Source organism: Carya illinoinensis, chromosome 13, assembly GCF_018687715.1.
Source record: "Carya illinoinensis cultivar Pawnee chromosome 13, C.illinoinensisPawnee_v1, whole genome shotgun sequence".
Taxonomy (NCBI): domain Eukaryota; kingdom Viridiplantae; phylum Streptophyta; class Magnoliopsida; order Fagales; family Juglandaceae; genus Carya; species Carya illinoinensis.
The window spans coordinates 1,853,077-1,864,823 of NC_056764.1; positions in this window are offsets into that span (position 1 = coordinate 1,853,077).

Genomic DNA, 11,747 nt, shown 5'->3' on the forward strand with positions numbered 1-11,747 from the left:
AATATCATCTTCAGTTATATTAAAACGTTACATCTATCAATGTGATTAAGAATGATAAAACTAAATATGAGGAGTGTCATTAATGTTGTATTCTCTCTTCTTAGTGACTTATTACTGAATCAATATTATATATATATCTAAAATTATCTTGGTCTAGTTTCATATAACATGTACGTCGGGTATAGTTCGGTTTTAACTCATTTTAACTATTTTTATTATAATTTTTTTAAATTTTTACACAAAATATAATAAATAATTTAATTTTTTTTAATTTTAAAATAATAATATTAAAAAAATAATATTTTAACAATATTTTATTCAACTTTCAATTTTTAATTTTTATCTTAAATCATCTTATCTCATCTTACTATCCAAACTTTATCTTAATCTCTCACGCTTATTCCATCACGTAGGATGGCAATAGAATACATCTCACGGATGAATACTTCATTATCTTTTTCATCTTTTTTTTTTTTTTCCCTTTCTTTCTTTTGTTTTAAAAGAATATTTGTTCTTGTCAAATTAAAGCTTTTGATAAAATTCCTTTTCAACTCTTGTTTTGAGTTTAAGTAGAGAGATTCTACGTTTCTTTGGGAACCTTTAAAAGCCTAAATAAAAAGACAAAACACCCCTAGCTTTCACATTATAAGGCCATAAATAGGACTATATATGACATCTCAAATCTCGAGCTAAACCCTTAAAGTTGACTAAAATTTGATTGATATTCATGACCGAAGCAAATATATAAGAAAATGTCGGATGAACTATCAACAATCCACCTTAAAATAAAATAAATAAAGAAACAATAAGTCGAACGTACATATATCAGCACGTACGTGCATGTCACGTTTCGTAATATTAAAAAAGCACGATTTATCATCGTGAAAAATGATAAATTTATAATTATATTTTTACTATCATCATCATCCTATAATATATTATCGTCTTCTAATCAAGTGTCATTATCGACAAATAAAAAAAAAAGATGGATAATTTTCTAAAAATTAATAGACAAAACGAAGTAAGCTACTAATTAGCTGCGTACGTAAGAGATCATCAAGGACATGAATAAGTTATCTGCTCCGATCATGATCTACATGCATGGTAATGGCGACGTTTTTGAATCTTTTGAATAATTTCTTTTTTGTTGGAGTCTAGTAGTGGAAAAAGTCACAGCTTCAGTTTTCCTAATTTTTTTTTTCCCTTGAAGATACTCATATATATATATATATTTTAAAAGAGAGGAAATCACATGTCTAAGAGTGATTTCCTTTCACTTTTATTCACTCTCACTTTTGGTGGAGGAAAATCAAAGTAAAAACATACATAAAAAAAACCAACCACGGCCCTCTCAAAAACAAACCCAACAAAAACCATATAACTAAGACCCCTTTACCCATACAACTACCTACGGATAAAAGGTAAACCAGGTTTATCAAGTCTTAGAATTCCTCTTAGCAACGCGGGAACCTCTTGTGTCGACTACCACTTCTCATTCCGGCCTTCCACCCCCAACTGATCTAGGAAATCTGTTGCTTGATTCCCTTCCCTGAAAATATGTTTTATACAAACATTAAGCCCCTGTAACGAGTCCATTACTTCTTGCCAAAAGTCCTCCAAATACCAGGTATTACATATGTTCTTAGTTATCCAATGCACCACCAACCAAGAGTCAAGTTCCACCTCAAAATCCATGATGCCTTGCTCCTTCACCAACTGAATACCATGTAATAAGCCCAATAGTTCTGCATAATTATTCGTACCATGTCCCAAATTCACAGTCGGATATAGTGCAACCATATCTTACTAACAGACTGAATTTTCACTTCTGCCTGAGCCCTGCATCTTCTCAACCAGAGCAACCACGTGATTATCGCTGGAATTAAACCCAAAATCTGCCCCATCTGTGACCCTTTCTTGGCCTTACGAAACCATATGTCAACCAGTGCTTTCCAAGTCGACGCCGATACGTTCCCAATCCCCACCTGTTCTGCTACTCTTTTCCACAATTCTTTTGCAAATTCACCAGTTGTAAGAACATGATTTAAGTCCTCAAACCCACCCTCCAAACAGCAGTTACATTTCAAGACTATAGGAATATCCACTGATCTCAACTTTGCATCCACACTCAAAGCATTATTTAATGTCTTCCACATAACTACCGACATATTTTTTGGCAAACATGAATGCCATATCCAACCCGCCCACCTGACTTCAGGAGCCCGAACTCTTACACAGTTCCATTCACTCTTTGACGTAAACTGTCCTGTCTTATTTTCTAGCCATATTAACATATCATCCCCCTCCGGTCTTTTATGTAAAACCCTTAGAACCTCACAAGTTTTTTCCTCCCCAATTAATCGAATCAGCTTATCCTCATCCCATTCGTTTCTTACCCACCATTCTTTCACCCTCATTTTCGGCCTCACTAAATTACCTTGTGACTCTCCGATTGGCCCGTCATCCATCCATCTATCCCACTAGAAGAAAACATTTCCCCTACGTAATTTCCACTTGGACCTGCTCAGGACCTTGGGGAGACACAAATGCACCTTCTTCCAAAACCTCGTACCATTCCCCTGCTGTAACAACGAAACATGCCAATCCCGCACATATTTGGCTTTGAAAAATTGTGACCAAAGCGAATCTTCCGTTAATAATTTCCATGCGAACTTCATAAATAAAGATTTTTGTACATCATGCAAATCTCGAAAACCCATGCCTCCTTCAGACGTCGGAAGACACAATTGCTTCCAAGACTTCCAATGTTTCCTTGGTTTCTCATCCTTCACACCTCAAAAAAAATTATTGAAGCTCCTATTAATTTTTCTCACCACGAAAATTGGTATGTGAACCTTAGATAGCAAGTGAACAAGTAAGCTCATAAGAACTTGTCTCAGAAGTATCACCCTTGATCCATTAGAAAGAATTTTATTTTGTCATCCCTCAATTCTACTTGTAATTTTACCAACAATGTCATCCAGGTGCATTGCCTTCAATCTACCATCTAAAATGGGCACACCTAAATATTTAAACGGAAGTTTTCCTTCCACAAACCCCGAAATTCTCAATAACCTCCGCTGTCGACTACTCACTATGTGCTTCGAAAAAATGATAGAAGATTTTGAGGAACTAACCTTTTGCCTGGACCATCGTTCATAAAGCTGAAGCGTCTTAAAAATTTCCCGCACCGAATCGGATCCCCCATTATAAAAAATGACAATATCATCGGCATATAAAAGATGAGAAATCAAAGGAACTTGCCTTGGAAGAGAAAAAGCGACAATCTTCTTATCCATGAATTTTTTTCTAAGCAACCGAGACAGCACTTCTTCAACAAGAATGAACAAATATGGCGACAATGGATCCTCCTGCCTTAATCCCCGCCCTCCATGAAAAAAACTTTTGGGAATCCCATTCATCACAACTGAGAACCAATTTTGGGATATACATCTGTTAATCAAACCACAGAAACTCACAGAAAAACCAAAATGATGCAGAACATTCAGCAAAAAACTCCAAGCTACACTATCATATGCCTTTTCCATATCAATCTTCAAAATAATATTTCCTCCCCGAGCAAGTTTATGCAGACTATGTACTAATTCTTGGATTAGACTAATATTATCAAAGATGCTCCTACCTGGAATAAACGTCCATTGTTCCAAGGACACCAACCTTGGAAGTAGAGTAGAAAGCCTACTAACTAAAATTTTAGCACAAATTTTGTAAAACACAGAGCACAAATTAATGGGCCAGAATTTCTCAAAACCAAAAGGAGCAGCAACCTTTGGTATCAACACCAAAAAAGAGGCCGAAAAATTTCTTGGAAGAACAGTGCCTGAAAAAAATCCTGCAACGCTCCAACAAGATCCTCGCTAACGATATGCCAACAAGCTTGGTAAAATCCCGACCCGAATCCATCCGCTCTCAGACTACTATCCACTGGAATTGAAAACAAAGCCTCTTTTACACTTTGGATTGAAGGGAGCAATCACAACATATTATTTTCCTCCTCTGTGATACTTGGTTGAATAAAATCAACTAGATTTGGCACCTCTTCCACCTGTTTATACTCCAGGAAATTTTTGAAATATTCTACAGCACCCTCATGCACTTCTTCCGGACTCCTAAGCCATGTACTATCCTACATTTTCATCTCATGGACCACCTTACTATTTATATTTTTAAACGATTGAAAGAATTAAGCTGAAGCTTCCCCATATGAAAGCCAACTTTGTTTTGCTTGTTGACGAAGATGAATTTCCTCCCGCTGTGACCACACTTCCAGTTCTGCCTTGGTAACCAAATAATCTTGTTCATCGTCCGCATGAAATTCAACCTGCAGTTTCTCCTCTAATCTGGCCAACCTCTCCTCTAAAACTCCAATCTGTGTTTTAATATTTCCAAACACATCACGATTCCACACTCTTAAAATAGGCTTCAGTCGTTTAAGCTTTCGAGCTAATCTCGCCATACCATAATTTTCAAAATAATCATCCCAGGTCCCAGCAATACAACTCAAGAATGATTCATGCGTAACCCACATTTGATGAAACTTAAACTGAGGGAACCCATAAGAGCTATGAAACTCCTCCAACCGAATAAGTATTGGTGAATGATCCGAGGTTCTACGCGAGAGATAATGCATACTGGCGTTCGAAAATACCTACAGAAAAGCTACATTAACGAGAGATCGATCCAAACGAGACCATCTCCGAGCCAATCCCTGTTGACCATTACACCAGGAAAACTGATTCCCTTCAGACCTCAATTCCGTTAACCCAGTAGACTCAATAAACACATTAAACTCCTCCATTGCTACAACCGGTCGAGCACTCCCTCCTCTCCTCTCCGAATCATATCTAATAACATTGAAATCCCCCACTACTATCCAAGGCATCGTATCATCCGCACCCTCTCCTAGACTCTGCCACAACACCCTTCTATCACTTGTCATACACTTTGCATAAACCATAGAACAATGCATTCTTTTATCCCCATCACAAATACTCACAGTAATATGTTGATTTGACATATCCAACACCGATACCTGCATTCCAACCATCCACATAACCCATAATTTTCCTCACAACTCTTCATTCGAAACACTACAAGCCATATTTAATCTACTCTGTAACATCATCATGTGATTCATGGAAACAAATGACTTTGCAACAGCTACTATACTAGGTAAAAACTTCTTGACTAATACACTTAATCTCTTTTGGTACGTGTTAACACCCCTCAGATTCCAAAAAAATATATTCTGCATCATAAATTAATTTTCAAGGGCTTACTAACCACCCTTGTCGATCTCCTAACATCTCGTTTGACTGACTTTTGGCTGACGTTTTCATAATTCGAGCTGCATGCTTTCCCCTTAGCAAGATTATCAATCCTCGTATTCAATTCAGAATAAGATTGCCCACGCAACTCAATAACTAATTCCCTTCCTCCACCACATCCTTATTCACATGTTCCCCTGCTGGCCTCAAAGTAAATTCATCCTCCTCTACCTGCATATCTACTCCCATATTATCCCAATCCTCACCCCCATCCGCACACACTACATCCACATCACCCTCCTTCCCATCCTCATAATATGTCAAGATATTCTCCTCCTCACCATGCAAACTTGCACTCTCCATCTCCATTACAATCTGCCCCGTATCACCCTCCACCAACATAACTGCTTGCTGAATTTCCACCTCCATCTCCCTCTCATTTAAGTTCATATTCAATTTTGCCTTTTCTCCCTGTACGTCTTCATCTAAAACCACCAACTGTTTCTCCCCCCCCCCCCCCGCCCCCGGGACTGAATCCTGATTTATGTTATTCTCCCCCTCTACCAACTTAGTATCATTCTCCTTCACAGGTTCAAAATTCGACTTCTCAACAGTCAGCCCCACCTCTTTGCTACTACCAACCACTCCTTTCAAATTTTTCTCCTTCTTTTCCCACGTCGTTTTCGTTTTGCCCTCCCAACCTTTAATTTTCTTACTGTCCCTCGTACATGTTTTCAAATTATGCCCTTGCATGCAACATCTTGTGCAATACCGAGGGAGAGTTTCAAAAACTACCTGTTGTACCCAACTCGACGGCTGATTAGGAACACCAATCCAGAACCTTTCCACCGGCAGTTTAGAAATATCCATCTTAATACAAACTCTTGCTCCATCCGTCTTCGTAGCGCAACGCGTACAGTTATCCCTTCGAATATATTGACCCAGAGGTAACGTAATATTCCTTAAAAACGATTCATGATAATAATTCAGAGGCAACCCAGGTAAGAAAATCCATACCGGAACCATAGATGGTTCCTTCTCCTCAACGTAATCAGTCGACCACTGGAACACCCTGTATTGGACTCCATCTATTTCTGACACCTCTCGAGAGAAGCTCTTAATAAAATCTTCTTCATTCGACATTCTTATAAAAGCCGATCGCGGACTAGCCATCGTTGAAATCACTGGTTGAACAACCAAACCCCACCGTCGTCTGTAGAAGGTTCTAATATTATCCAACGATGGTCGTCTGCGCAGAAACTTCAATACTAACGAGAACTTAAAAGGTTGAGCCGAATGCTCGATCTCCTCCTTCGTAAAAGAAACATACAGAATGCCCTCAAAAACTTTCAACGGGCGCAGTGGCACCTCCACCTTCGGAAGAGGTTGAGGCGTTTGCGCCACTAGATCTGCATACGACCGAGAATGAGTTGAGGCCCCCACAAAAGCCCCGATGGCAGCCATGCAACGTAGCCTCAAGAGAAAACCCTAGCAGAGCCAAAAAAGGACACGTCACCAATAAGCAATCTCAAATGGATACTCATATATCTATATATATATATATTAATAAAAAGAAAGCAAGTTACAACCATCAAGTTACACAAATATTACACAATAATTAGTGGATCAAGGCTAGGGTACTTTGATAATTAAGGGGTGTATTTCCACTAGCATTATTGGTAGCTGGCCATTACGCAATTTCATGCGCGCATCAGTTATGAGATCGATGTATCTTAATTGCCTCCCAAGAACAAAATTTACTCAATAAAATTCTTGTGTCCCGGTTTATTCTTTTTGCAATCCAATCTTGACTGATATTTGAGCCTTTCAGTTCTTAAATTGTTTTTTGGGAGTCTCTTTCCAATTTGATTCTAGCCAGCTGTTTGCTTTCAGCTTCTTTTACTCCCATGTATGCTGCTTATAAGGCTTCACCTTACTGTGGATTGCAGCTACTTGAGTGAGTTGCTTCAATAAATATTATCTCTTCATTGCACCTGCCGATTTGCCACTGTGCTACCGCTTGATCTAACTGCTACATCAAAGTTTATAGAAATATACCCTATGGGAGGGGGAACCCATTCACAACCTTGACTCTGATTTTTCCAATCCCAAGCCCGAACACCATGCTCATGAAAAGTTCTATTAACCTGCAGTATAAAGTACTGATTGTGATTGTGATTATCTATATGTCTACGTGAATGTGTCAATTCCCTACCCATGCGGATAATGGTGGTGCTGCAGTTTCACAATCATCCAGTACGCTTGGGTCACATCGCAAACGGTTCTAGTCAAATGCTTTGAGCGGTTCCTGCGGCTGTAATTTTAGTTTGCTTAGGTCAAGACTGAGTCAGATTGACGCTACTATTGTAAATAAAATTAATTTTAAAATAAAAATAATTTTATAATTTAACGAACATATTAAATAAAATAAATTTATAAAAAAGATAGATAAATAGATCTCGTAACATTTATTGTATAGCTATATAAATATTATGAAACGGACTTCATGTGCTTTTTTCTTGTTATTTAAAAAGCCAATCTACTCAATTTCAAATTATCAAAATTTTTTAAAATTCTCAGCTGAAAAAGATTTAAAAATAAAAATCATAAAGTGAATCATAATATATTTATTACTCTCCATATGTATTTTATGGATAATGTTAAATTTTTAAGAAATATTGTAGTACCTATTTATAATTAATTTGTATATCTCTATTCCACTTCAAAATTTCATAAAAACTTGAAGATATTTTTCCACAACTTCAATCCATGCGTAAAAAATAAAATAACCCCAACATCAAGTACAAAGAAAATTGAGAATATACAAAGATGCTATTAGAGTAGCCCACTGTCCTAATCACAACTAGAAGCACATGATGAAACAAGGTATCCATTGAGTTAATTAAAACGAGCCTAGCTAGCTAAAAGACAACACATTTTTCTAATAACTCAAATCACAGACATGTTAGATTGCATGCCTTTTCCAATCACGGCTATAAATAAATAAATAAAAGCTAGGAAAGAAAATTAAACACTATAGCTTAATATAACTGATCTCATCATCAATTTTTTTATATTTTTTTATTATTTTATGGTATAACAGTAGATAATTAAATATTATTTATTATATTTTATTTATAAACCTATAATATAATACCACATCATAAAATAATATAAAAATAATGAAAAAATTGGTGATAGACAGATTTATATATATATATATATATAATATTTGTAGAGGTACAACAATGGCAAGCTATAAGTGGACGTCACTGAAGATTTTTTTTCTCCATTTTCCCTCTATCTATGACTTTATTCTATCTCCACACATGGATGACATGGTCCTAATTGCTTTGATCAATTATTTTATACCGGAATTATAGAACAAATTAAGTTTGACCATATATTAATATCACAAATTCTTCTGACTGATAATCATCGTCCATCCTTTTAACCTTCAAGCAAACTCTACGTCAATTGCGTTATAATTCTCCCACATTTATCTGATATTAAATTAGGCAAATTAAAGAGACGGCATTTATCAAGACAAGGGCCCTAAAAAGAGAAAAAAAAACATATACAAGGGATACCCACAATTATTCAAAAGGAATACTTTAGTCATAGTTTTTTTTTTATAAAAATAAACTCATAAACTGACATAAATTGATATGGTCTATTAGATTGTAAAGTTATTTTTATTATAAAATAAATCTAACGTATTAAATAAAAACATATCAGTTTGTGAGTTTATTTTTATAAAATCTTTTTATAATTGTAGCACTTAACCTTTGTTTAATATTCATCTTTAATTTACATGTTCTACACATAGTTTGATTTTGACTTTTTTTTTTAATCCAATTTTCCCCTCCTTTAACCATACCATATTCTCAGCTTTTAATTCAGCTGGTTTGGTTTCATTGGGTGCGCAAACGATGCATTTTCGTTGTGCTTTAATCTTTTTTTTTTTTTTTTCTCAGCAAGTAGGAACTTTTATAGATAAACTATCGAATACATGATACAAGTTTAGTGGGGTGAAAATCCCCTATAGTCTTTCTAAAGTCAACATACATTACAATACAAAATAAAAATAAAAAAATGAGTAATCGGAGCCAAACAATTGCTTCCCACCCAAGTCCTACAAAGGGAGACCGCTTGGTGATGGTTTTGAAATAGTCTGATGAACAGATTATAAGTCTACAGCTAAAAGTTACAGTAAGGGATGTGCTGCAACGTGTTGGTCTGGACTGACCTAAAAGAAGTGCTTTAATCTTTTTTAATAATTAGTTTATATATATGCTGATGAATAATAATTAAGTAGGAAGTTTCCATTTCGATGGCAACCTAGTTAATTGTCAACTCTAGTATTATGTCATTTTTGTTAATAGCTAGCTAGCCAGCCCGGCCCTATACATATTATATATATATATATATATATATATAAATGCGTACATACGTTAACCAAGGCACACCCAAGTGAAACGGACCAGGGTGGTCAAATATTTCCAGCGCTACTCAATCAATGGACGTCGGCAATATATTTGAATGATATTAATCAACGTCTCGATCTGATCCATTGGCTATCATAACAAACTCTTTTTCTCGTTTTTGAAAAAAATGGTTTTCTTCCTTTGATCTTGTTTGTGTAATAATTAGCGTATATTTAAACATTCGATCGGGCTGGTTTTAAGTCATGCCTCGGCCATCTACACGGTATATATATATATATATATATATATATATATATATATAAATTTCTGTTTGTGTGTAAAGCGTGACAATTAATAGCTAGACTCCAAAATTTGAAATATTCAAATAATTAAAATTGATCATAAAGACTAATTTATTAACGATTAATGCTAGATATAATTTTTAAAAATATTGACTCCATTCATTCGGATTGAAAAAAAGATGAATTCTTTATTAAAAATGAATTTTTTTTTTTATTTATCTATATTCTTTTAACAAAAATGCTCGATATTTAAACACGTTAAAACAACTCATTTTCCAGCTTTATCAATTCACTGTATATATATATATTCCAAAACTAAATATTGTTAATTGGGTAATTATTCATTCTTTTTCAGTATATCTTATTCAGCAAACCTATCAATATCATCAGCACAAATTTTCTTTTCTCTTGTTTTCTTTTCCTTTTCATGTGTGATCAGAATCTCACCTGAAGAGAGAGAAAGTTCTAGAGAGAGAGATCGTCAGAAGGCAGCTCAACAGCCCAGAGATGTTATATATTTGAGTGTATAGATACATAGATAGAACGTGTAAGCCATCGATCTTAGCGATCTTCGCCGATGTTTTATATATATTATACATTAAGTTTGAATATATAATAATATGTTATTATATATATAAATTGAAACTGTTGAAAATTGATTTTCATAAAATAAATTAATTAAAATAGTTTGAAAATTAAGGCTGCATGCATGTCTTCCGCAAATTAAGATCTCGTCGATCTATTTAATTACATGAACTCATGATCGTGTGTGTGGGCTAGCTACCTTTCTAAAGTCAAACCCTGAACGGTCGGCTACGTACGTTGATAATTTGGAGATTTTGAAATTGAAATACAGTCCCTACGACTTGGTTTATTTATTTTTGTTCCGCACTCGACATTTCCACTTTTTATTTTTTATCCGTATATTTATACGTACGTATACGTCCTTTGCAATACAGTACAATCTATATTGGTGCATGCGTGTGTATCATGATCTAGTTCAAATATTTCCACTTCCATGAATTTTGATCTTTAACGTCCATATTAATCAATATATATATATATATATATATATATATATATATATATATATATATATATTTATATATCCAAAATTTCTTAAACTTTTAGAACAATGGTTACCCCGTAACAATTGATGCATGAGGTAAATATTCGTAAAATCACTATAATGTTACAATAAAAATTTAAATTAAAGAAATTGTTCAAAGCTCGCACACACATATAATATATATATTTATTTATATATGGAGCTGTAAATTAATATTCTAGCTGCATATATGCATCCAATTTATTTGTACGTATGCCTTTCTCCTACTGATTTAAAACTTTGAGGAATTAATATATCGAGAAAATATTCGCCTTATGGTTATAATGAATTACATTAGCAACCTGCAAATTACTTAATCTCCTTTACATAATTGCTGGCTGGCCTTTAAATGAAACCTATTGAATGATGAATCAGTATACGTAATACATTTAAATTCTAGCTTTCTGTCATTCTATATATGTTGTCAATGACTTGGCTATTTTTTTTTTTTTTATAGGAAAATGAGTTGGCTATCTAGCTAACTATTACAAATAAGTAAATACTATATATATACAGTTGTAGAGTGTATAAATGTCAGTACAATCATTTTGAAAAAGAATGATAAGATCTACTATAAAAAAAATTAATTTTTTTTTTTGTTTTCACATGGGTTTCGTATTTA